The sequence below is a fragment of the Hippopotamus amphibius genome, chromosome 2, assembly GCF_030028045.1.
Source record: "Hippopotamus amphibius kiboko isolate mHipAmp2 chromosome 2, mHipAmp2.hap2, whole genome shotgun sequence".
NCBI classification, from domain to species: Eukaryota; Metazoa; Chordata; class Mammalia; order Artiodactyla; family Hippopotamidae; genus Hippopotamus; species Hippopotamus amphibius.
The window spans coordinates 33760784-33788203 of record NC_080187.1 but is presented as its reverse complement, the minus strand read 5'-3'; the positions used below and the strand labels follow the sequence as shown (position 1 = coordinate 33788203).

Sequence of the window (27420 nt, the reverse complement as noted above, 5' to 3'; positions counted from 1 at the left end):
GAAGAATCCTGAGAGAGGGACAGCCAAGTTTGACACAAACACCAGAAATCCCAGTTATGTCTACCACAGATGGGATAATTCCTTAGATTCAATGGAACATTAACTAATCATATGGCTTGTTCTGATTAGAAAAAGGGATCCCTTTATCTAGCCTAGTTTATTGGAATTCTATAATAGATTTAGGACTAAGTCTTGGCCAATAATGTCATATTTTGGTACCCTTGAGCATATCTGTCTTCCTTTGACTCCTCTTGAGGAAGAAAGTAATTGGCCCAAGGCAAAATTTATGGTACATGTGGTTCCCATGGCCAAATCCCATTTCATATCACCTTCTAAACTTATAACTTCTGATACAGCAGACATTGACACTGTATACCCTTCATCTCACATAAATTAATCTTAAACTTATACAGTGCATCCTTCGGCTCATACTGCACATTCTCAACCTCCTAGCTAGCTCAACATCCTAGCTAGCTCAACCTCAACTAGCTGCCAGATGCTTCAATGGCCTCATATCATGGCATCATCCATGTTTTTGGGTCCTCCATTTCTGAGTTACCCTCCCCCCCCCCCCCACTTTGTAAAAGCAGAGCCCTCTAATTAACATCTTTGGCCCAACATTTACTTGCACAGCTCAGGGCCTGGCCAGCACCCCCAGCTTTCTTAACTACCAAAGTTTTCCTTGGAGAACAGGGTCTTCAGGCATATCTTAAAAATGTACACACTCACAACACAGAGCTTTTTTTTCTTTTCCTACCAATAGCCAATGTATAAACCTAACTTACCAAAATCTGAAAATCCTATGTTTTTAGTTTTTTTTAATGATGTGAACTAGTTACTTCCCAAAAGCCATCTCATTCACACTGTCCCACTGTAATGGTAAGGTGACCATTTTCAAGGAAGGAGCAGGGAAGCATATCTATTGTTTAATTTGTAACCATCCTGATGATAGCTTGCCAAAAAGCCTCAAGATTTCCTAATGGTTGGATACACCACATCTGGAGTCTGTGTACATCTTAAAGCCAGCCAACTGATAAGCAAGCATTATCTGGAGAAGCTCACCCAGGATCTCCTGAATATTTGTAAAGAAAGAAATAATGAAAACATTATAAAGTACAAATCCTAGGAAGCAAAGTGGCTAAGATCAAACTTTCCATTTATATTTCAAAGCACTAACCTGAAGAAGGGAGTTTAGGATGAATTTGTTACTAATGGATCTTTAGAGTTACATATGCACTACCTGCTGTTGTCCAGATATTTTCTCAAGAAAGTTACCTTCCTGTCTGGTACTTATTACATTGGCCCAAAATCAAATCAGGTAAGGAAATATTTGGTCGTCAAGTGACATTTGTCATTATTATAATGATAATAGTAATAGTTAACTACATGGCAGCTACCTGAGTCCCAGGCATTTTATATGCATTGTCTTTAATCCCTATATCTCTAGGAAAATACGTATTATTGGTGATAGTAGTAAGATGGCAAGATATTTAGCTGAGATCCCAAATCTATGCGTCCTTGATAAACTGCCCACTTCAGTCTGACACCAGCCCTGCTAGCTCCATGAGCAAGGTACAAATGGACAAAGCTAGCCAGAGGAAATATGTTTAAACTACAGAGGGAACTTTGCTACCAACTTTTCCCACCCTGGTGAGATAGGCTAGACTATGTCTAAATCATAAGGACCAATTTTGTGCTCCTGGATGGACTAAGTCCTACATGAAAAACCATCCTAGCTCATTCTAAGAGCTATCATTCTTACAAGCAGAAAGAAGGAAGAACACACCCAAGGGAAAGAACATAAAGGGAAAGAGTGTTTTCCTAAGATCTAGTGTAATAGGCTTAAATCTCTCACCCTACCCACTTTCTTACAAAATTAATGGTAGGAGAGAGCAGTCTCATAAGCTAGAATGGCTCCCAGACCTTCTTCACCAACTAAACCTATAGACATAATTAATCCAAAAAGGAAAAGGATCCAATAGGGCATGCCATGTGGAAGGAATAATGTTTTAAGTTCTTTGTTCCTCCTTTTGAAAGCTTTTCTTGCTAGTGCAGAAATGGCAAATTACTGAGATGTGTGCAGATGCTCCCTGCTCCTGAATCATGGCCAATATCCCAAATCAACGACGGCTCTCATCCTTGCCAAACCTAGAATCTTCTTCAACACGATGCGTTAAGCAGTTACATTAGATGACTGGAATTGGCGAGTGTTTAAAATCCTTTTACCATCATTATCTTAGCACCCCAGTAGAGCAGTGCCTGTTCCCCATATCAGAAAACACCTGCTGTAGGTAGAGTATGTAAGAAGTGCTTTCTATCATCCTCAGAAGCTGGGGCCTTCAGCCAACATACCCCCATATTTTGGGTCTCTCTTTAATTTAGGGATGAGGCCTTAGACCAGAAAAAACAAGAGTATTAGAAAAGTCCTGCCTGATTCTTCATGGCCTCTTTTCCAATCCTTGCCTCTTCTCTTATGTCTAGTCCTGGAAGCAATAAATGGGTAGCTCAGCCTGTTTTCCTCATGGTTACCTACTAAGTTAGGCAACATAATCTCACCTATTCCGTCTTCCATATAGAAAGTCACTTTGTACAATCAAGCTCACCAGACAGGCTTATATAGTATGCATGGAAGAATGAAGTACCCCTCCTGTCCCCCATCCCCCAAGTATTAATAACATCTTGAATAAATGCCAAACCAGACAGGAGGTCAGGACAATAGGCATAAACTCAGACTTTCCATTTCCTGGATGTCAGGTCACCTTATTCAAAAGTACCTCTGAGAAAAGCATAATATCAGTCCCACACCCATAGAATGTAGAAATCACAAGCATATTTCAGGATCAATATGACTTTGTTACCCTCCAGCCTAATATCCAGACTAGAAGCAAACCAAGTACAATAGCTCTCTGGTCCCATTTCCCTACTTCTCAAATGAAGAATACCCTGGGATCCTTTTTAAGAAAATACACACAGCATGTGACCTCCCAATACGTAAAACAGGAGAGTCCCATAAATGGAGATAAGATGAAGTTCATCTCTGCCATTTGGATGCTCCTCAACCCTCAGAGGTGGACTCCAAGGAGGGTTCTTTTAATCTCATTTAATCCCAGGTCTTTATTTCCTGGAAGCTAACGTATGTTGTTGGCATTTGGCTTTGAGATAACTTTGTGTTTTGCAGATGCTGCAGGTGAGTCTTGGTACAGCAATTCATCTTGTTGATCTCTGGAACTTTGGAGAAGTGGGACACATGAGAGAGCTAGTTGTGGATGGACCCAACTCAGGATGTATGAAAAGGTTTTACTGAGCAGAAGATGACTGCCCACAGCTACTGAAGAAGAAACCCGGTCTTCTTTCCAGTTCCTGCAGCTCCTGCGGCTCCCACAGCTAGAATCAAGGTACAAAAGGAGCTTTCGATGAAATTGGAGAATGTTTCTCTCTGTGGCAAAGGGGGACTGATTAAAATAGGAGGGGATGCAATGATAATTTATAGTGTGGTGGCAAATGTGGGCTTGTCTGTTGTGACCATGGTGTGTTGCTTTTGGATGTCCATATGTAGTCTTCAGCTTGTTAACCAGGTGGTTAATGTGAGAGAATGTGACTTTTCAGCTTAGTGTGGAGAGTGTGGGGCAGCACGAGAGAGGCATTTGTAAAGACCTTGGGAGTATGAACCTCCCATCTCAATGGTCCCATGTAGGACCAAGTGGGACGTAAGAGCAGTGGAAAGGATTGGAGAAACAACATTGCCAAGATACTACCAGGACTGTTGTGGTAATTCATAATTATCTCTCTTGTGGGTGACATCTATGGTTCTGATAGGTCTGGTCCTTGAGCCCATTGGACTCATTGGAGATAAACGAAAAGGTTGGCCTCTAGAGGGGGCACTACGTCTTGAGTCTGGTGGAGATCAAGTTAAGGACATGCTTGGATTATAGTTTCCCATGATGGGGGGCAAATTGAAAACTTCTGGTGTCTGAGTAGCAGGCTCGGCTTAGCCCTCCTCTCTTTTTGCATCTTATTTTTTAAGGATCCTACTTCGAGCCTTCCTCTCATCTCCTAAGAAAGGAATGTCTAAAAAGCCACTGTTTGTCCTCCACAGACTAATGGAAACCAGTGTGGCAAGCAGTGGAGAGAGGCTTCGTCAAGCTGCCTTAAGCTTCAGGGAGTGGCTAGCTTTCCCTGCTCCAGAGTTAGGGCACAGCCTGAGGAAAGGGTACCCCACAGGCCAGTGAGCCTGTTTCTGGCCAAGGATTCAAGCCAGGGGCCGCACGGAATTCTAGCCTCACACATCAGCCAGCCCAGATTGCTAGGATGTTCTGTGAGGGCTTGAGGCCATGATTAGTAATGAAGAGAGTGGCAATCTGCCTGCCTTGGCTCACCCTTCAAGGACCCCATAGGTCATAGCACAAGATCCAGAGGTTCCAGCACTGGTTTCTTACAGACAAAACCGAACAATATCATCTTTAGTGTATAGATAAGGTCACAGGGCTTAGAAGTAGTGGAACCAGGACTGACCCTTTCCTTCAACTCTTCATCCTAACGCACCACTGGTCTGGGAGTCGAGACGCATGCATTTCAGCCCTGTCTCTGCCACCTTCCTTGGGATATCAGGAAAGCTCTCTCTTTAGTCTCAGTTTCCTCACCTGAAAAATGCACGGCTCACACTAGGCCTTCTACAAATGTGACATTTAATGATCCACTACATTATCACCCACTCCTAATGCTCTGATTGAGGGACTTGGTATTTTTATCTTCTTGTTCTTCTTTTTTTAAAGGCATCAAATCAGGAATTCAAGCCTGTAGCCAATGAACTTTCCGCCCCCGTTATGAGAAACAATCCTCGGACTCCCAAGGAAACCAGGTCCAGGACTTCCCCCAGGGGAGGATTCTGCGTGCGCATAACTTATTCTGTCTTATAAAAACAACACTGGAGTGACGTCCTTCCCCCCAGTGAAGGCAAGGACTTGCAACTTCCTTTCCCTTCCCAAGTCCTTGCAGCATTTTAGGCAAATTAAAGCATTTGATCTTCTCCCCAGATGTTTTGATCACAGAAGGGCCACATATGTGCACACATTCCTGGATATTTTTAGGTTTTCTAAAGGCTCCAAAGTTCTAACTGCTTTTTCGCTCTGTGCTGTGTAGCCACTGCCGGGAGAGGCTCTGCCAGAGCAGCCGAGCCAGAGCCTGATGGAAGAAGGCCTGGCACAGGGGGCTCCCAGAAGTGGCTCTGAGTGATCCTGGGAGGCTGCAAGCCTTCAGTCCCTGAGGCCTCTCTTGCCGCTAAGAGGAAACAAATCGCTGCCATTTAAGACTTATGGGTTACACAGGCCCTCCCTGGAAGAGTTCTGGCTGAAAGTCTCCTAAAAATCATACAGACGCCCCAGTAAAGAGGTAACAAGATACAGTGGAGAAAATACTGGGCAGAAGATCAAAAGATGTGACTCTGGCTCCTTTATAACCAGTTACTTTTCCTTTACTGGGCTTTAGTTTCTCTGTCTGCGAAATGGGATAATTCATACATGTAGAACAGAGGTCTGCAAACTATGGCCTGCAGGTTGGCTGCCTGCTTTGTTAAATGTTTTATTGGGACAAAGCCTCAGTCCCATTTGTTTCCATACTATCTGTGGCTGAGCTACAACAGCAGAATGGACTAGTTGTGACAGAAACAACATGGCCCACAAATCTCAAATATTTACTCTCTGGCCCTTTAAGAAATAGTTTGCTGACCCCTGATGTAGCAGATGCTGCCTTCAATATTCCAGGACATGCCAAAGGCATCCTATTGCCAGCAACTGGGACTCTCCTCCTTTCTCTTGGGGAAAGGGGTCATGGAAGTTAATGTCCCCAGGAGCAGCCCTCAGCCAATGACAAATGGTTGGAGCTCTCCCAGCTTCTTCACCTCACAGGTGAGACAAACCTGGAATGAGTTTCGTATTGTCTCCTAGATGTCACCAGTAGGACTGAGCCCCAGATGCCCACAACAGTAACCTCATTGTCACACCATGTACTGTATCAGCTTCCTCCCCTGTCTCCCTTCTCTACTCTTCTACACCTACTTCCTACATTCCGTTCCCCACCAAACCTCTTGTGTTCAAATCTTAGATTCAGGGTCTGCTTCTGCAGGTGCCCAGCCTAAGACAGGGCATGAGTCTTGCATGCCTTCTTCTTTTTCTCCCCTGGCTGGCTTCCCATCTGCACTAAGCTGCCCATTCAGTTCTGGGCTTGGATGAAAGGCCGCAAGGCACGATGCGGGATGTTTTCCTGAATAACCACCATGGTGCTGGATGATATACCCTGGAAGTGCAGGGGAGTTTGTTTACCAGGGGGTAAGCCTTGACCATAGGAGGGAAACTGACAGATACATGTGCCTTACTGTCCCCCTCTTTGAACGTCTGTGAAGTGTGGTTTCTCTTTGGAAACCTTCCAGGGAATTTCTGTATGCTGAGGAAGCATGCCTGCTGAGAGACCTACTGTGTTTCTTTGGCACCTCACTGAGCAGTTAGGGAGTGGTTACCTGGGTGATAGCCCCTGCACCTTCCCTTGTCTCACTTCTGAATCTTTTCCTCACCCTAACCACCCTGAGTTTGTACCTCCCAAGTGAAGTCCCACTACTATCTTCCTGCCTTAGGCTCAGCTTTCCAGAGGACCTGAGCTAAGGCATAGAGTTGGTTTAAATATCTCTAAAGAATCTTTCAGCTCTGACATACTAGACTTCTACTAAATTCCATTTTTCACATACCTAGCAATAAAAAAGGTATTGTATATCTACTGTGTTGGACATAAAACACCAATTAATTCTCACAGAGATTAGTTTTTGAGGTATGCCAGGGGTCTTGCTTGTCACAATTCAAATCGGACCAACAGAGGATGTTATAATAATAATTATTAATCATTAATCATATTTATTAAGTCCTATATGCTAGACCTTGAGTTATACTTTAAAGGTATTAATTATTTGATCTTCATTTAAATCTTATCAGGTTCCATCATTATCTTCATTTTACACAAGAGGAAAATGAAGTTCAGAGAAGGTAAGCCTTACTAAGTTGCACAGTAAATGGCCAAGCCAGAATGTGAAACCAGGTCTGACAGTTTACAAAGGCCATGTTCAAAATTATGTACTTTAGAGAAATGGAAATCAAAAAAATTAAAAAATGAGGTATCACCTCACACCAGTCAGAATGGCCATCATGAAAAAAATCTATACACAAAAAATGCTGGAAAGGGTATGGAGAAAAGTGGACCCTCTTGCACTGTTGGTGGGAATGTAAATTGATACAGCCACTGTGGAGAACAGTATGGAGGTTCCTTAAAAAACTAAAAATAGAATTACCATATGACCCAGCTATCCCACTACTGGGTATATACCCTGAGAAAACCATAATTCAAAAGGACACGTACCCCAGTGTTCATTGCAGCAGTATTTACAATAGCCAGGACATGGAAACAACCTAAATGTCCATTGCAGATGACTAGATAAAGAAGATGTGGTACAGGGCTTCCCTGGTGGTGCAGTGGTTTAGAGTCTGCCTGCCAATGTAGGGGACACGAATTTGAGCCCTGGTCCAGGAAGATCCCACATGCTGCGGAGCAACTAAAGCCCGTGTGCCACAACTACTGAGCATGTGCTCTAGAGCCCACAGACCACAACTACTGAGCCCACGTGCCACAACTACTGAAGCCCATGCACCTAGAGCCCATGCTCCACAACAAGAGAAGCCACTGTAATGAGAAGCTCACACACTATGACAAAGAGTAGTCCCCGCTCACCACAACTAGAGAAAGCCTGTGCACAGCAACAAAGACCCAATGCAGCCAAAATAAAATAAATTTATATATATATAAAAAAGAAGACGTGGTACATGTATAAAATGGAATATTACTTAGCCATAAAAAGGAATGAAATTGGGTCATTTGTAGAGATATGGATGGACCTAGAGTCTGCCATACAGAGTGAAGTAAGTCAGAAAGAGAAAAACAAGTATCGTATATTAATGCATATATGTGGAATTTAGAAAAATGGTACAAATGAACCTACTTCCAGGGCAGGAATAGAGATGCAGACATAGAAAACAGACATGTAGACACGGAGGGGAAGGGGAAGGTGCGATGAAGTAGGAGACTAGGATTGACATATATACACTACCACATGTGAGATAGAGAGCTAGTGGGAACCTGCTATGAAGCACAGGAAGCCCAGCTCGGTGCTCTGTGATGACTCAGAGGGGTGGGACGGGGGGTGGGTGGGAGGGAGGTCCACGAGGGAGGGGATATATGTATATGTATAGCTGATTCACTTCATTGTACAGCAGAAACTAACCCAAAACTGTAAAGCAATTATAATCCAATAAAAAAAGAAGAAAAAAAGAGACTCTACACACACCCCCTCCACAAAATTATGTACTTTACTAAATTTGATAAAAGCAAATTCAATACTCTTCCAAAACTTTTTCTTTGAATAGATTCTTCCCTAATTGAAGATATATGGATGGCAAATAAGCACATGAAAAGATGCTCAACATCATTAGTCATTAGGAAAATGCAAATTAAAACCACAGTAAGATACCACCATACCTACTAGAATGGTTAGAATTAAAAAGATGGGCCATATATTATGTTGGTGAGTGTGCGGAGGAGTTGTATTCTTATACACTGCTGATGGAATGTAAAATGGTATAATTAATTTGGAAAACAGTCTGGCAATTTCATAAAAAGTTAAACATGAATTGAACATATGACCCAGCCAATCTACTCTTAGGTATTTACCTAAGAAAAATGAAAACAAATGTCCATTCGGAGACTTGTGTATAATTGTTCATGGCACCTTTATTTGTAACAGCCCCAAACTGAAAACAACCTAGCAGGTGAATGGACAAATGGTGGTATATCCATATAGTGGAATACCACTCAGTAATAAAAAGGAATAAATTTTTGACACATGCAGCAACGTGCATGAATCTCAAAATAATTATGCTGCCTGAAAACAGCCAGATAAAAACGAGTACATACTGTGTGATCACATTTATATAAGTGCTAGAAAATGCAATAGGAGCAACAGAAAGCAGCGGTTGTCTGTGTGTATGTGTGTGTGTGTGGGGGGGTGGGTGGGTGGGTGTGTTACGAGGGTTGAGAAGTATAATAAAGGAGACCAAGGAAATTTTTAGGTGTGGTGGATGTATGTTCATTGTCTGCATCATGGCGATGGTTTCATGAGAGTATACATATGTCAACTCTCATCAAATCATATGCTTTAAATATATGCAGTTTATTGTAGGACAGTTGTATCTCAATATAGTTGTAAAAAACAAAACTAAATTCTGTGGGTAACTAAGTACCACAACAGACGACACTGGAGAATTTTTCTTTTTCACCGTCTTTTGGGATTGCCCGTGGAAATTAAACCAATGGTGAAGGAATGAGCTTATTGATTTTGCCTTGGCTGACTCAGAATGGTGCAGCCAAAGAGGGAAGGAGGTAGGGATGCAGTACTGGCAATTTGGAGACAGTCTCTTTACCTCCTTGAGCCTCAGCTTCCTCACCTATTAAATGGGAAAGTCTCTTGTGCCCTGCCTTCCCCCTGAAGCTGAATTAAGGAAAAGTAAGTGACCTTGCTCTCAAGTGTGAATGACCAAATTTCCCTGTCGATATAACATGTACTTTCTTGTCAGTATAACATGCACTTTCCAAGTACCTGGTGGCAGTTTCAGTCCTGGATGCTGTAGGTCCACATGGCAGAACTGGGAGCTTATAGATTCCGCCTCTGGAACTGGCACAGGCCATCTTTCTTCTGGTCTCTGCTTCTCTGTGGTTTTGTTACTAGACCCTGTTTGTCTGGTCCCTCAGACTCATTCCTGTCTGCTTCCCCCCACTTTGCCTGGCCCAGTTGGCCTCACATCACTCTGGATTTTCTCTAGCTCCCCATGGACCTTCTGCCATTGAGGAGCAATAGGCTAGACCTGCCCACCCACCCCAAGGTCAAGGGGAGACTGGCTCCTCTTGTTCAAGGTCACCCCAGGCACTGGGGAGCCAGACGTGGATATCAAAGGGAAACCACAGTCTGGTGGGAGAGACAGAGACACAGGCCCGCTGTGCCAGTACCTGTCCTGTGTGATGATCTATGGGAGAGGTGCCATGTGCCACCCCAGGGACATGAGGGTACAGGGGGCTTCTCGGATGAGGAAATGGCACAGCTGGACCCAGAAGGATGGGTGAGTCCTGGCCAGATGGAAGTAGGAGAGCATTCTAGGGAGAGGACATGGAATCCCCTCCCTCAAGGGCAAAGGCTTTGAGGTATCAGGACACTATGAATGGCTTGATGTGACCACACCCCCACAGGAGGTGAGGCTGAAGGGTCAGCCAGATCACGGAAGTAGGGCTTGGTGTGCCACGTGCCAAGGGGTTTGGGTTCGAATCTGAAGGCACTGGGCAGGTACGGAATGGTTTCATGCCTGGGTGTGACAGTCCCAGTTCACTCTGGTGGGCAGAAGTGTTCATTTGTGGGGTCCTGCTCAGATATTCCCCAGAAGTGTTGCTTTCTCTCTAGAGCAGGGTTTCTTAACTGTGGCACTACTGACATTGGGGATGGATAAGCCTTTGTTATGGGCAGCTGTCCTGTGCCTTGTAGGAGGTTCAGCGACAGCATCCTGGCCTCTGCCCACTGGATGCCTGTAGCAATCCCCCAGTTGTGACAGCCAAAAATGTTTCCAGATGTCGGCCCTTGGCAAAGCTGCCAAAATTGCTCTCGGTTGAGGAGTACTCCTCTAGAGTTTTTTCTTTCCTTTTCCTTTTTTTCTTCTTTTTTTGAGTATAATATGTATACAGATGGCCCATCCTGTATTTGCTCTATTCTCTCCTTCTAAGGCCAGGCAACGCCTGTCTTCCAGCCTTTCTGCAAGGTACACGGCTGGATGGTGTCCTTGGCTCCCTTTACAGCCTTATCTCAGCACCCGTGGCTCAGGCTCCCTGCTCACAGGGGCTCTGGCTGGGCCTGGCTTCATGGAGCCAGCTGCCAACAGCACTGTCCACCTCTGTACCAGGCCAGCAGGGCACCTAATCCCCTGTGGGGCACACCACATGGTGCTTAGGAGACTCCTGGACAGGGTCCCACCGAGATCGGCTGAGACCAGAACTGTCCAAGCCTATTGGCCCTGTACCCTCTGTCCCTTAGTCCCGCTGTCTGCCAAGCTTCGAGCCTGGAGGGACAAGTCAGCTCAGGAAGGCTGCCAGGGAGAGGGCATCAGGCTGGGGACAGAGGGCAGGTGGTGGCAGCTGGAGGCCATATGACTGCTGGAGGCTGTGTGTGTCACAGGGCAGTGCTGGGCCACTGGCTCATTCCTGGGCTCAATCTGAGAGGGCCTCACATGACTTCTCTGTGGGAGTCTGTGTCGGGGAGGTGGGAGAGGAGACTGGAGGGAGGGGGAAGTGATTTTAGGATCCAGGATGCAAATACAAAATACATTTATGAATCACAAGCAGATACTCACCACATGACCCCATTGACCTTGCCAATGCAGAAATCAGGCCTTGGGCACAAAAACATGTATCTCACCTCCTGCTCTGCGCAGGCTATGGTAGCTGAGAGGGACACTAGGAATGGAGGAGAAGGTGGGGGAGCCAACCGTGCGATCAGCCTCCACCTCCCAAAGTGTCAGCAAAACCAGACATAAAACCAGCCCTCAATTCCAGTGCTTTCCATGTGCTCATTTGTATGTTAATCTGACAACAGCCCATTTCCCAGTGAGAAAACCAAGGCCTAAAGAGGTTCCTCCACCTTTCCTTTTCTTCCTTCCTGAGGGTTTTCAGAGTTTAATCTGGTTTTGTTTTTGCTTGAAAACTCTCACTGTCACCTCTCTCTACCTCACCATGGCCCCAAACAGCACAAGCTGGCAGGTCCTTCTTGCTGATGGGATGAGGTGAGGGGGTCCTAAAATCACCCTAAGTCCAGGGGAGAGGCCTGATACCCTGCAGCACAGAATCCCCAGCCGAAGGGGTCAGAAACGCAGGAGACCAGAGTCAGGCAAGTCCTAAGGCAGCCAGGGTGAGAATGGGCCCAGTAAGGTTTCAGAATGTCCCAGAGGCTACTTGCCTCAGGAATGAGAGGAAAATCCCAGGATTCCTCCAGCAGCCCCACCTCACAGCCTCCCGTGGGCCAGAAGCTTTATTTACTTGCGCTGAATTCCCACAGACCAGGATCAGGACCCCTAAGTCCATGTCCTCACTGTCCAAGAGGACAGAAGCTCGTGAGCAGGCTCTGTCCCCTCTGGGAAGAGAGCCACCCACCCCGTGCTTGCTGAATGTTTCACCTCTCGGGTTATCACTTTCCAAATAACATTTAATGTAAATATTTAATCTCATTACATAAGCAAGATATGTTCAGTGCAGAGTATCTGGGAAATCCAATAAAGTATAAAGAAGGAGATTAAAAATTCACCATCATCTCATCAATCAGAGAGAAGCACTGCTCAAATTTTGATATGTAGTTTTCTCATCTATAAACTATAAAAAGTAAAACCAGAGTAATAGTTTTACTCTGGTTTTAAAAAATGATTGAGGCATAATATATACAATAAAAGGCATAAATCTTAAGTTTATAGCTCAGTACATTTTTACATATTATTGCACCCATGAGACCATTACTCAGATCAAGATATAGAACACCCCATATCCCAGAAAAATCCCTCACATCCTTTCTCAGTCAGTAACTACACCCACCTCCAAGATGTAGCTGGTATTCTGACTTTCATAGTTCCAGATTAGAGTCGCCCGTTCCTGAGTATCACATCACTGGATTCCCACAGTGTTTACCCTTTGGGTTTGGCTTGGCTCACCCAAGCTGTGGCATCTACTACAAGGCCTGGCCTAAAAAAGGTACTTTGCATTGGCGCGTGAAAAGTCTGTTGGATGCGTGTTGAGTGAATGAATGAGTGAGTGAGTGAATGAATGGACAGTCTTTGGGGTTGGGGTGGTCTCCTGTGTTTTCGGGTCACCATCTGGTGGTCCCTGTGGAGAAGGGAGAGCAGCCGGGTAGCTTGTGTCTTATTCTGGGTGAGAGCGGATGAACCTGAGCTGAAGAGGAGGCCCTGGGGAGAGTGAGGAGGGTGCCTGTCTGCCTGGCACTCACGGGCTGGGCTGGTGCCCGTGAGCAGCAGGACCCAGGGTATTTTTAGAAATCTGATCAGAGCAGCCACTTGACACGGTGGCAGCCTCACTGTCAGTGTCCCATGGCTCCATGTGGAGGCCCCACCTGGGTTCACCCCTGTGCTCTGAGTCCACGGCCCCCTCTCAGCAGGTGGGAATCACGCTCAGCAGTGGCTTGGAGGGATGACTAGCACAGAGTGAGGGGTCTGGAGTGTCTCTGGAGAGCACTCCACTGGGACACAAAAGCACTTGGAGAAATGAGGGCTGTCATTCTGTACCCCAATATTCTCTAGGATCAGAGTCATGGCACAGCTCTCAGCCACTGTACCCCCTTAATTATTTACAGTTCTCAAGGTTGAAAAGGACCCCTTTTCTGCCCCTCACCACATCTGGGGCTTGAACCTCCTTTGACATTCTTTCCAAGACAGGCTCAGCCTTCACACCTCCCTTTTTGCTTTTTCTACAGTCAACAGCCTAGGCCCAGCCACCATCATCTCTCACCTGCCCTGCTCTAGCCACCTCCTTTCTCCATCTGCTCATGTTTCCTGTTATTCATCCTACTCTGCAGCCAGGAGTCAGGTGCTCTCCACTGTTGTAGCCTTGACAAAGTGTCAGGACACAGCTGGAGAAGGAGCAATATTACTGGAGAGGGATGGAGCTGCGGTCAGCAGGAGAGAGCTGCTGGGCCACGCAGGTGGGGGGAGGAGCCACGGAGAGAAGAGTGGGGAGCCGCCCCGAGACGCTGCTGGAGCTGAGAGGTCTGACGGGGTGGGACAGGGGAGGCAGTGCTGGGATGGCGTAGATGGGCCTGAGACCAGGCAGGGTTGTATTACTTTATGGAGATTCCTTGCCCTCTATTCCCTTCCTTGGGCTGTAATGAATAGGTTGTGGGAGATGAAGTGGAGGGGGAAGTACTCGGTTTTTTGGCTTTTTTCTGTATGACTGGAGAGGTGGCTTTGGGAATGCAGGAAACCAGCTCTCCATGAGTTCATGAGCTATTGGGGTGGAAGGCTGTCATGCTATTATATAAACTTCTAAATTAGACGAACAGGCCTTGGACAAGCTGTTAGAACGGGTGTTGATTATTGAAGAGTGTTTGTGCAGCATGTGACCTGGCGTGAGTTGTTAATGCTGGCCTGGAGACAGAGAAATTTCAGATCAGCAGTATTTCGGGGTTCCACTTGGAAAGAGCCCCCCCTCAGCTGACTGGTGATGTCCTCTGCTGGGTGATTTAGTGGTCAGACTCGCTCAGTCAAGAGGGAGCAGCATCACGACAAGGCACCTGTGCCCATCTGCCAGTTCAGATGCAGAGCCAAATCACAGGGTCAGTAATGCCTCCTGGCCAGAGTACACGAGCCGAGCAGCTGTCCCTGACATGCTGGCCAGGAGAGGTCCTCTTACCAAGGCAGCCAGGTCACCATGGGGAGTGTGAGGTCTCCTATGGTCAGAAGTGTATGTGAGTGTCACGGCTATGGTCAGAGGGAGGCAGGAAGCCTGCTTTCAGCCCCTCACACAGATCTGAATCCAGGAAGCTGGAAAGGAGGCCATTAAGGTCAGGATGGAGGATACTCCCAGCATACCCTGCTGCCAGAAGGATGGGTCCGTGGTGTACTCAGGGACCGGCTGGGAGAAGAGCTAGGAGCTGAGTGTGCTGCAGTTAAATAATTCCTAGATTGCAGCGCATCTCTGAGCTTCATTTTCCTCTTTTGTAGAATGAGTAAAATAAAGTGAGGGATGAAGAGTGCCCCATAAATTGAATGATGTTATACAAATCTAAGGCATTATTTTCCCCAGGAATTTTTGTATTTAATATTTTTGTCAGCAAGCTGGAGGAAGCTACTGTATGCTGTCTTATCACATGTATACAGAAAAATTCAGCTGGGACGGATGGCTGAGGCACAGGTAATGGGGACCTCAGGTTGCAGGATCTGAAAACCCTACATTACCCTGGTTTCTCTCCCCTGGGTGCCCTCTCTGCGTGACACTTGGAAAACGCAGTGGCCCTAAAGGAGCTCCAGCCTTATGGTGTGGCTCTTGCTTCTCTCTACAGTAGGTTTTCTCCACCTCAGCACAGTTGACACTGTGGACCAAATATACTGGTCTATCTGGGTGTGGGGGCTGCCCAGAGCACTGAAGGATATTTAGCAGTATCCTTGGTCTCTACTCACTAGAGGCCAGTAGTGTCACCCCTCCTTTTCTTGGGACAACCAAATGTCCCTGGGAGACAAAATTGCCCTTGGTTTGAAACCACTTTTCTAGTTTCATCCTTTGAACATCTCTGCCTGCATCATATGTGGCTTTGGTCACATCGAAGTACATGTGGCTCTTTTAGATAAACAAAGCTTTAAAGCTTTTTCACACCCTTCCTACACCTTTGTGTACACGGTTCCCTCCCTCCATCATCCTTCCCCACTCCTGCCTCTGAGGCTTCATACAATCTTGCTCATCTTTAAAAACTCATCTCAAGCATCCCTTCCTCGAGGACACTGTCCCTGAGGCTCGTGGCCAGCTAGTATATACACAGCATACTTCTTCTGGAGCCCTGGCTGCACGGATTTTAATATTTTGCTTGTGATTTTATCTCACTGGAGTATAAGCTTCTTGCAGGCAAATCCTATATCTTGTTTATCTTTGCCCCCCAGTGCCTGGTACACAGCCTAGCATAGAGGTGGGTTAAGTAAATCCTAGTTGAGTAGTATCGTTTAATGAGTCATTACCGGCTGGTCACAGGATGTAAAATGCTCTAGTCCAAGTGAGACCACTTTTTAGATCTTAATAAAGCAGAGTCCAGTACTCCATCCTGAGGCAGTACAACAAATCTCATTTCTTATGCAGAGGAAAACAAAGTTATTCCAAGTTATTATTATTTTAATCTCCAGGATGCCAGAGAGGTGTAGGGGAGTTTCCTCCTGTGAAAAATCTCTTTCCGACTCCGCCCTTGAGAATACACTGGTGTGGCTGTAGTAGGTAGCGCCTTCTCTCTCAAAGACGCTGAGTGAGGTCAGACGCTGACTCCAGCCAAACTTTCTGCTTGTATTCCTTCCGAGCAAGGGGCTCCAACCACATCTTTCTTAAATGCAAATATGATCCCTCCTGTCCCAGAGCAAAGCCCCGCCCTGCAGCTTCCAGTACCCTTGGCTGTGGGACTATCTCCAGCTCTCCCCTCTGCATTGTCAAAACGGAACAGACTGCGCAGAAGGAACGCGTTTGGTGCTGAGACCGGAGCCAGGGCACTACGCGCAGATCCAGACAATCTGCTCCATTCCTCCCAAGGAGAGAGGAAAGGCTTTTATTACTTGCTGACAACCAAGTCAGTGATGGGAAAATCTCTGGGTGACCAAGGCTAAGCAAAGCAAGAGACGCACACCCTACACTGATGCACTTTGAAAAATAAAGAGCTGCTGGCTTTAAATACTCCGACTTCATTGTATGTGTGTGTGCGTTAGGGTGGTGGTGGTGATGCAAAAGCCATCAAGTCCAACCTCCACCCAGAGCTTGAATTGCATCGATGGCCCCCCCTTTCCCACCTCCCTTGGATACCTTTAGTGACAGGGACCTCTCACTGTTAGTTAGCTCTAGTGGAAAGCTTTAGGTCACTTTGATAGTTTACCCTTTTGTCCTATGTCCAATTCTTTGCTCCATTTGGAATTGGTCCAATCCCTCTTCCCTAGGAAGGATTTTCAGAGGCAACTACTTTACCACGCAAATCTATTCGTTTGGCTAAACAGACCCAGCTCTTTCAACAGTCTTTCCCGTGACACAGTTTTGAGTCTCCCTTCCTGATCACCTTTTTCTTGTCACCACAATAAGTAACACAATACTTCAGTTGTCTCTAGTTCTCAGAGAGTAAGTTATTTGGGATGGACAAGTTTTCCAGAGGGCTGAGGAGTTACCTCTTTAGCACCACACTTTAAAAAAAGCACGATAGAAAGTATGCAGGATGCAGGTCCCTTTTAGCAAGCATATATTTCTACCAATTCTCTTTCTGACATTTCTCACCACCTTCGATATCATCACATGATAGTTCTCCCCACACACCTCCCTGGACCACTCTGCACACCATCTTCCGATAAGACTGGACTTTCCGTGCCATCAGTGAAAGAATGAAGACCAATGAGAGGAAGCCACAAGAGGTCAGATTACACATGGACATGAGAAGCACCTTCTAATGGCTGAGTAGTTCAGTGAAGGGAAGTGGGGTTACCAGCTGGGGGCAAGCTCTCTGCCTCAAAGGTGTCAAGCAGAGGCACTTGGCAGGGGTGTTTTGGGGCTGGCTCCACTTGTATATTTGCTAAGGAGTGGGCTAGGTGCCTCACAGTCTCCTCCAGCCCTGTGACTTTGTGGTTGTGGGCAAAGATTCCATGATGGGGTTTTATGTGAAATGAGGGCTCCTGCGTGTCCTTGTGACAGTTGTGAGAGAGGGAACAGAAAGCCAGTTCCTTCAGCCAAACAGCTGTGGGGCTGGTGGCTGAGGGTGTCTCGGCCATAGTCTGTGGCTGAGTTGAGCCCCTTGAGAAGAGGGCACAGTGTGCAGAGCGTGGTGATGGGCGAGAGGAAGGGGGGCACGGCTCTGCCTCCTGTGTCTGGAGGACTTAAGGGACACGAGGTTTGAGTGTCCCTGGGTCAGTTCCCCCCACCACCACACGAGAGCAGTTGGTCCTCCAGTTGGTCTGCGGGTGTTTGCAGTTCTGAAAAGTGTAGGAGTAGAGTCTGGAACATTGTCCTGGAACCATTTGCCAAATTCCTGGACACAAGAGTGGCCGCTGGGCTTACTGTAAATGTTGGGATGTCAGTGTTTTCACAGAATGCTGGAATCTCAGGTCTGGGAGAGACCTTGGCATCATCCCAGTCCAACCCCTCAGAGGCTGGCATGCCCTCTCAAGCCATCATTCAGCCTCTGCCAAACACCCCAGTGTTTGACTGAAGGAGATGATGGATGGAAATGATTGGCCACTGGCAGGTAGATGTCTCCCTTCTTTCCTATTCCTCCCTTTGCATGATAGGAAGCTCACTGCCTTCTGAGACAACTCACTCCACCTTGGGGTGGTTTTGCCATGAAATCTGTTTAGCTGGGTGCTTGGTGCCCTCATAAGACATTTTCTTATTAATCCCATGTTATTTGGAGAATCAGGTGTTATTTATTACGGTTGCTTATGATCAACACTACGATTAAAAGCAACCTTGTGCCAGGCACTAGGTTGAGTCCTTTATAAGATCAGGCTTAGGAAAACCCCAGATCTCACTAGGTCACAGCTGGAAAATACCCAGATGTAATTTCATCCAGTCTTCATGTTCCAGAGTATAAAATCAAGGCTCAGATATTAAGCCACCGACCCTGGCTCTGTCATGGATGGATCAAAGTCGTCTCCCTAAAGGAGGCCGTGGTCACAAGGATTTCTGGATGCCTTGTCTTCCTACAGTTTCCAGGAAGCCAGTCCCACAGGAATGTAGTTAGAGGCAGTTGCTTCCCCCAGGGTCACACAGAGACCCTCTTCAGAACCGCCCTGCTCATCCTGTGTCAGAAGGCCGGGCCAAAGAGATATGTTCTGCAAAGTTCAGGGGAAACAGAGGGCCTTCTCTGGTCACTGGGTGGCAGAGAGGCAATGACAGTCTCAGGTCAGGTTCCTTAGAAGCAGAGGCTGAGAAGGGGTATTAGGTACCATGGTTTATAGAGGGAAAAATCTGCAAGGGAGGGAGATGGAGAAGCAGGATAGGGAGGGGAAAGGAACAAACACAGACATGGTTTTGGGTAGGGCTACCAGATAAAATATAGAGCGTCCAGTTACATTTGAATTTTAGATAAACAGTGAGCAGTTTTTTACTACAAGGGTTTCTAAATATTGCATGGGATGTACTTATACTAAAAATGTGTCCTTTGTCAATCTGAAATGTGAATTTAACTGGATATCCTGTATTTTTATTTCCTAAATCTGGCAACCCAGTCTAGACCAACCAATCAGCTCTGTTTGCCCCAAACTGAGAGATTACCTGGGATGTGAGATTTTCAGAGTCCTAAACTGTGGTCTCAGGTAAAGCCTAGCCTTGGCCTAATCCTTGGGGAGGGGGTAGAAGTGAGACTGATTCTTTGGAGCCTAAAGCACATGGCCAAGGAGTCCTCTTGACGGGCACTGCCTTTTCAGATCCCTGTTTTACTTAGTCATCCCTGTGCTGGCTGTAGTTGTGGGGGTGTTGGCGGATGTGGGGGTGTGGGGTGACCTCCTGGAGAGGCAGCTCCTGTCTCCTGAGGGCAATTCTCCCAAGAAAGGGGGCAGCTGTGTGTCAGTAACAGGCAAGTAGGCCACACTCATAGCATCTGGAGGGTGGGTGCACAGGCCCTGAAAAGGGGGCCAGGGTGGGCACCACAGCATCTACTCTATAGTCTACTGGCCTCTAGCCCAGAGGCTCTATTCCACCCTTCAGGAGAAGGGGTGAAAACTAAGCCTGACTCCAGTGCCATTGATCAGTGGGGCAGCTCCTGTGTTCTAGGCTGGATGTATGGGAAATTCCAGCACAGACTGGCTGGGATGTGCTGCTATGTTCACAAAGTTCTATGAGACCCCAGAGGAGGGGCTTTCATTATTATCCCTAACTTGGAGAAGGACCAGAACAGATTCCACAGAGGGAGTAATATCTGTACCAGGCCTTGAAAACGGGTGGGAATTTGGCAAGGGTTGGGGGTGGAGAGGTGAGGAGGCAGTTGGAAGTGGAGGGGAATGTGTGGCCATGGCATAAAGGTCAAAGTCGTGGAGGTTGAAAGGTTGAGATACAGGATGTAGAGGTCTTCTCATCAAGTCCTCCAAGAAGCAGTTACATGGGGCTTTAATTTCTTTTCCACAAACTGGTTCCTAAGCCAGAGGAGCACAAGGCCTTGCCAAGGATGCAGATTCTAGGGCAGGTTTTGCCTGAAAGACAAAGCATCTGGTTCATGCGAAGGGCTGAAGGACTTATTTTCTGACCCAAGCTAATGCTTTGGAAAGTGCTGGCGGCCCTGCTGACTTGGGGATGCCCGGGCACCTGGGGAACATCCCAGCTCCTGGCAGGGGAGGCCCCGCCACCCGGCCCTGGCCCAGATCCATGGGAAGACAAGCTTCCTTCTCACCTTTCCAGTATATCCTGAAACCAGAAGCCCCATGACACTGGCTCCTCTGTCCCTGTTCTGGGATTTCAGCTCTGGCTGAGGCAGGATACCCACACTGCTGAGAAGCCTGAGAAGCTTCTGGGACAAAGGTGCAGGGAGGGTCAGCTGGGGAGAGCGATGGGACCCATCCCAGATCAGTGTCCCCATTTCTGGGCTGAACTTGGCTCAGCATTGTAGCGCTCAGCATCTGAGCCTTCCAGTAGCTCTGTGATTTCTTTTCAGCCCTTTGCAGAGGGAAGCAGGGCTATTAAGTCTTTATTCCAACCACTTACCTGCTCTGTGACCTTAAACATGTTTCTTGGCCTTGCTGAGTCCTCCTTCACATCTTTACTAATGACAAAAACATCAGCACTAGCAACTAACATTCTTGTAGCATCTGCCAGCTTTTGCAATAGCACAGTCACATAAATTCTCTGATTTAAACTTCTTACCAAGTTGTGAAGTGGGTGTGTGGGCAAAGTGGCATTAGTATCTCCATTTTAAGGAAGAAGAAATTAAATTAAATATAAGCAATGTAACTTGCCCTACTGTTACAGCCACAAGGCTCCTGGGATTAGGGCTCCTGACTCTAGGACACCAAACAGACAATCATCTCTTATCAGAGTCTCCAGGAAATGTCTGAGACAAGTCAGCAATTTAAAAGTCTTGATGGTGGGGACCCAGGGAGCATTTGGCTTCCGTGAGTTTTCTGACACCTACAGAAGTTGGGCTAAGCAGGGCAGGGTGTGCTACAATTGGCCCCGTATTCCGTTTCTGCTGTCGTCTGATGTGAATTCAAATCTCAGCACCCTTTGCTCTTAGAAATACAATAAACACATTTCACTCTAAAGCTGTAATCCAAATTGTTGGGAGAAATAAAATAAGATCTGACAATGTGGGGTTTCTCTTGGGACCCTTTAGGGAGGTCCCAGGAGCCCGGGGGCTGGTGTCCTTTTTAGATTCCAATGTGACCGTATCTCAGTTCAGTTACTGCTCAGAATCTAAAGAAGCAGAGCAAGCAAATGCTGAGGGTTCTGAGGTGGGAAAGGTCTCTTTTAGTTGGGATGGGGGCTGAGGAGGGGAGCAGAGCCAAGGAAAGAAAATAATAAAAACAGCATTCATGAAGACTGTTTCTTTTTCTTTTTTTTTGGAGAGGTGAGAAGGAAGCGGTAGGGAAGGTGTGAGATTTGGGGCCAGCATGCAGTTTGTAGCCAGACAAATAGATTTCAGTCCCAGCACAGCCTTATACGAGCTAAGTGAATCTAGGCCAGTCACTTATGTCTCTAAATCTCCTCACCTGTAACCTGGGTGCGGCAGGACCACCCCTAGCACAACTGTCAGGGTCCAGGTTTCCACTGTGCCTGTGGAGTGCTTGACCATATCGGGACTTAATATGTGTTAATTCCACTGATTTCCCCACCTCTTCCCTAAGTGGATCACTCATCTAGAAAGTATGAAACCCTTTTTCATCAAAATACACAAAAACTCTGTCTTCTTAGAGAAATCTGACAAAATTAACTTTTAAGCTGAAAAAAAGGTTCTGCATGAACGATGAATTGGCTTATTTTCTTCTCATCTTGCTAGCCATGGTCCCCCAAGCAGGCGCTCGCGCCACACGCACACGCGCGCGCGCGCGCGCACACACACACACACACACACACACACACACACACACACACACACACACACACACGTACATGCACGCACAGAACGGGAATGCCATGGAGAAGGAAGGCCAGGCTGTGACAGTCCCCGCATCCTGCCCAGAGTAAACGTGGAGGCAGGACAGGCTATTCTGGAGGCCCTCAGGATTGGGGTCTGTGCTTGCCCCCCGCCCTCAGGCACGGAGAACAGTCCACAGGCCTAGTGTCCAAGGCCCCCTCTGCCCTGTGAGGATGGGGCCTGATATCCCCAGAAAAACTCCGGAAACACAGCCTGCCAAAGACCTCGCATTCTGACTTCCTCTTGGGAAAAGAAAGGAAGGAAATTGGAGAAAGAAAGATGAAATGAAAGCAAAACGATGGAAGGAAGAGGGGAAGGTAAGAGACCTAGTACAAGTGTGAAATCAAAATAATAGACTCAGGCTGGTGAGATGCATGTGAACAGAGTGTGACGTGGGCAACCCCCACAAATAGACCTTCTGTTAAAAATAGCCTTTGTCTAAATGTGGAAAGAGCGTAAATATAGCAGCGGTTTCGGCTTACTACGAGCTGCCCCAGCTCCGAGTAACAGAGGCTTATTATAGGACGCGAACGTCAGCAGCAGGAGAGGAGGGAGGGCAGACAGACAAGCCCTGGGCTGTGGGTACAGTACCCACCGGCCGGCCAGGGGTCAGCCAGCCTCTTGTCAAGTGGGACGGCTGGATTGCCCTAAAATGCTCTAACAAAACTCCGACGGGCAGAAAACTCTGGCCAAGCTGGGGTGGGAAGGAAGGAGGGAATCACAGTGCTGAAAAGGATCTGGGGAGGATTGTCTTGGAAATGCTGCTCTTTCTCATCTGGAGTTTCACCAGGCAGTGTGTTCACTGTCCAGGAGGCTGCTCGCTCCTGGACACTGCAGAAAGTTTTCACAGGAACCGCTTGGGATGACCAGGCTATGGACAAATCAGTTTCCTCAGCCCTGAGTGCAGGGGACAAAACCCCTGGAAACCTGTGGAAGGTGCCAGAAAGGAGTTTGAGTCAAGTCTTTAAAAAAAAAAAAAAAAAGCCTTTGGGTTCTTATCTCCGTGTCTTGGGCATCATTTCATAGGTGTGCAGAGCATGGTGGTACAGCTGCGTGTGGTTGAGGGTGCTGCTTTCCTGGAGCAGGACCAAGGGAAAGAAAACTCTTCTGTGGGAAGCTCATCGCTATTCATTCTCTTGATTCAGGTGCAGAGGGGTGATTGCCCAGGTGGGTGCTAAGACCTGCTCCTGGCAGCGTCTCATTTAACCTCTTAGGGGACCCTCATTATCCTCCTGATGTCACTCTTTAACCCAGGTCATCTCTCCTCCCTCCTCAGCACGTTTGCGCATATATCACATATACACACAGACAGCCCAGCATGCCCATGCACGTGCGCGCACACACACACACACACACACAGAGTTAGCAGTCTGAGGCCCATTTCCAGCAAGAGTCCTTATACCCCTTACTTCCTCTGGCCTCTTACTCCCACTGTGTCCTTCTGTTTGCCCTGCTCTAACCCTCTGGCTGCTTCTTTTCATCCCTAATCTTGAGCTTCTCCCTTGGATAAAGACACACCTGGCCTCTCCAGGTGGATCTTCAACTTGTTCTCAGACACCACTGGGGCTTTCTCTCTGGCTCTGCCCACTCTGGTTCTGCCAGCCTGGCTGACTACCCCACTGGTTTAGCTCTTGCCCTATGACTGATGCCCTTATCGTCTCTCACCTATACACTGGTACTGGTCCTATGCTTCCAGCTTCTCCCCAATATCATCCAAACCACCCTGAAAACCACCTTTCCAAGATGCAGGCCCAGCGGTGTCACTGCCCCACTGAAGATGCTGGCAGTGGCTCCCCACGGCCTCCTGGATAAAGTCCACATCTTGTAAGGTACTTATTTGCCCCCCCCCCCCCCCATCTGCTTTTCCAGCTGTGTCTCTTGGTACCCTGCACCAAGCAGTCCACCCAAAGACTCTGGAGATGAGCTCTTGTCCACTGGGCATATCCCCCATTTGTGCCTCTACCAGGGACCGGGCTGTTTCCTTATGCTGAAATGCTTCTCCTCCAAATCTTTGCACGTGAAAATTCTACCCATTCTTTGAGGCCATAGCTCCAAAATGCTGTCCAACTCTTCTGGGAAGCCTTCCTGGATCTCTCCTCCTACAGCCACCACCTCCTTTTTCACTTCTACCCCAAATCTTAAGTCAGTTTTATATATTTGGAAAATGAATCAAGAGGCCTTATACCATGTCTGGGTGAGGTCCCCTCCCATGTGCTCCAACAGAGCCTGTATGTTCCTTTCCCAGAACACTTCTCACTGTATGTTGGAGGTGTCTTTTAAACTGTTGGTCTGCCCCATTGGATTATGACTTTCTAAGGGCAGGGTCTGGGAGGCCTTGTTTGTGCCATGTTCCCAGTGCCTAGCATGGTTCTTGGTTCATTGCACCAACTGAGTTGAGCCTCCAGGACTCTCTACTTCTGCTATGGCCTGAGTGTTTGTGTTCCCCAAACTCATATGCTGACAACCTAATCCCCAATGTGATGGTCTTTGGAGATGGAGCTTTTGGGAGGTAATTAGGTCATGAGGGTGAAGCCCACATTATGGGATTAGTGCCCTTGTCAGAAGAGAAGGGAGAGCTTCCTCGCTCTGCTCTTACTCTCTGCCACATGAGGACAAGCAAACCAAGGAAGAAGACAGCAAGCCAGGAAGAGGGCTTTCACCAAAACCCAACCATGCTGGCACTCTGATCTTGGACTACCAGCCTCCAGAACTGCAAGAAAATAAATGTCTGCTGTTTAGGACACTCAGTCTATGGTGTTGGTTATGGCAACCCAAGTTGACAAAGACAACTTTACCTTTTACAGAGGCCCCTATCTGTTTCCAGGCTCCTCTGACCCGGGCATGGGCCCCTTGTACAGGTATGAGGACCACCCAGGCACAATCCTGAGGTGCTAGGCCTGGAGTTAGAAGAACTGGGTTGGAGTCTCAGCTCTGCTTCTTAGCGGTCTGCCACTGGGCAGGTCAGTGTAACTCTCTGACCAGTTTCCTCAGCTGTGGAAAGGGATAACACCACTCATTGCATGGGGCCGCTGTGAGGACCGAGAGAGGGTGTGGGGCTGTAGGCATCTGGCAGACTGTGCAGCATTCTCCAAATAGTGGGCCTTAGTTACGGCCCTCACCCACTTACGGCTGTGCTTTGGAAACCTGTTCAGATCCAGCCATGTTGACTCTAGCTGCCATTTGGGCTCATAAGGATGTCCTAGAAAGTACTTTTGCCACCTCTCTGTTAACAGCTCAAAATCTCCAGATGCTTCTGATTGCGAGGACTCTTTTGAGCACATGATGGTTTTCTTCCTCAAAATCCTTAGAGAGAAGAAAGGCTTGAATGGCAATCAGCACTAGCAGAAGGTGGACTGTCATTGTGAACTGAGGAAGGAGGCTGCAAAAGGAAATGGGAATCAAAGTGGATATGCTGATAGCCAGGCTGGTGCTCTTCCAGGTAAGTCTACCTGCCCTGGCCCCAGGCGGCCCTCCTGGGGCTGGCTGGTCCACTGGATCCTGGATACAGCAGAACTAACAAATAGCACGGATTACCAAGCACTGGAGAGACTATGCCTTCTATTCAGAGAGTGTTAAAACAATGAAAAGAGCTGGGCTGTAGATCCAGCAAAGCCCAGCTTCAATCTCTGTTCTGCCCCCTTATGAAGAGAATGACTTGACCAAGTCTCCTAAACTCTTATAGCCTCAGTTCTTCATCTGTAAAATGAGGACCACTTTGATGAGAACCAAATTCAAATGTGATTGTTTATGGAAATCTCAAGCACAGTACCTGTGCTCAATAAATGGTAATCGTGACTGATGCTAAATCGATTTCTCCAGACTAGTATTTCATACTGCGAGGAAACAAGCAAAGACAAATGATTCAGAAAACTAAAGTGTTGGAGTTGGTTTTGTGTGTTTGTGTGTGTGTGTGTTTAATACCTCTCAATAAGGACAAAACAACTTCCACAAAGCAGTCTGAAAAACTTACCATGGAAGCAAGGATTTGGGGGAAGGACAAGAAAAGGGACTCCTATAGGATTATACTAGAAGAACCAGAGCCTCAAATTGCTTAGAATCTCTAGACTTGGTGCTGTAGCTTATTATATAGAAATTCTTGCAGCTAGGATGTAATATATGTTTCCAGATGGCATATACTAATAGAATTATATTGGGGGGGGGTGCTTCTGGAAGCATGTCCCTTCATCAGCCACTGGTCTATAATCTATACTGCTCCATGTATATTTGCCTCCTTTGTCTTAACTTTTCTTATATACGTACACATATGTGGTTTCATGTAATAGATGGTCATATAAGTAGGTGGGGGTGGGGGGTGTGGTGGAGAGGACAAGAGCTCAGATCTTGAAGGAAAACATCCCTGATTCAATCCTTGGCTCTGCTTTATATAATCTGAATGGCGTGTTGGGGAAAACATATAAGTTTATCTACCTTATCTACCTCAAACATAGTTGTAAAGATGAGGGATACTGTGGTAAAATGCTTAGCATAGTTCTAATGGTATCACTGTATAAATTCACACACACAAACAAATAAATATAAATACTCATCCACATATGCAGACCTACTCATTCACATACGAGTACACTGACAAATAAGCATGTGTACTTAAACGTGTGTGCATTTAAGTATAGACAGAGATGCAGGGCATGTGCAGCTTTCCTATAGTGTCTAATCAAGAATATTGTTTCTCCCAGAGTTGGGGTCCAGAGACAACTTTGAGTCCGAGTTCCTATAATATTCTGGATGAGGGGACTGTGGGCTTTGGGTACAAGGCTCCTGGAGAGGAGGTTTGGGGCTGAGACCAAGCACCTGCTGTGGGTGCTCAAGTGAAAAAAGTCAGGATGGAGTAGATGTGGCAGCCATGAGACGTGCCTTGCAGACAGGGAGTCAAATTGACCAAGGGCCCCAGTGGCTATGTGCTGGTATTTGTGTTAAGGCCGTACTTCCTATGCGCTGCTCCCAGACCATCAGCCACTGAGGGAGTCAGGGGTGCTAGCACTTCTAGCTAGTCTCCAAGTGACAGGGGTTTCTCTGACAGTTGACTGTGGTTTGAAGACTCCCTCATGGCCTTGCTCAGCCTTTCTAGAGTGCATAGCGGTTCTAGGACGCTTCCAGCCAAACTTCTGCCCCATCCTCTTGTGTTGAGCTCAGCCTTGCATTCTGGTTCTATGCTGGTTCTCCCAGCTGGCCTCTCCCAACTCCCTCTCCCTTTTCTCTCAAGTGCTTCTAAGTAAAATCCTTACATTTAATCCTGTCCTGGCATGTGCTTCTGATACCAGTGAGGAGTGTGGAATCCTAGGTCACAGAGGAGCCTAGGATTCAGAAGTCCCGGGAGCCCAGAGGAGGGAGAAGACTTGCATCACTGATCAGGCATGCTCTACCTCATTAACCTGCACACCCACATTTCCAGGCAGCGCTTATTATCTTCCCTATGAGGTGAGGAGATT

The 27420-nt window shown here is 47.1% G+C and overlaps 1 long non-coding RNA gene across 1 annotated transcript; it reads left to right on the top strand.

Moving 5' to 3' along the window:
- Positions 1–21969: 21969 nt before the first annotated feature.
- Positions 21970–25488, top strand: LOC130846556 (uncharacterized). The gene is made up of 3 exons (XR_009051587.1): positions 21970–22290; positions 23000–23140; positions 25282–25488. It is a non-coding gene; the product is annotated as an uncharacterized LOC130846556 (long non-coding RNA).
- Positions 25489–27420: the final 1932 nt, after the last annotated feature.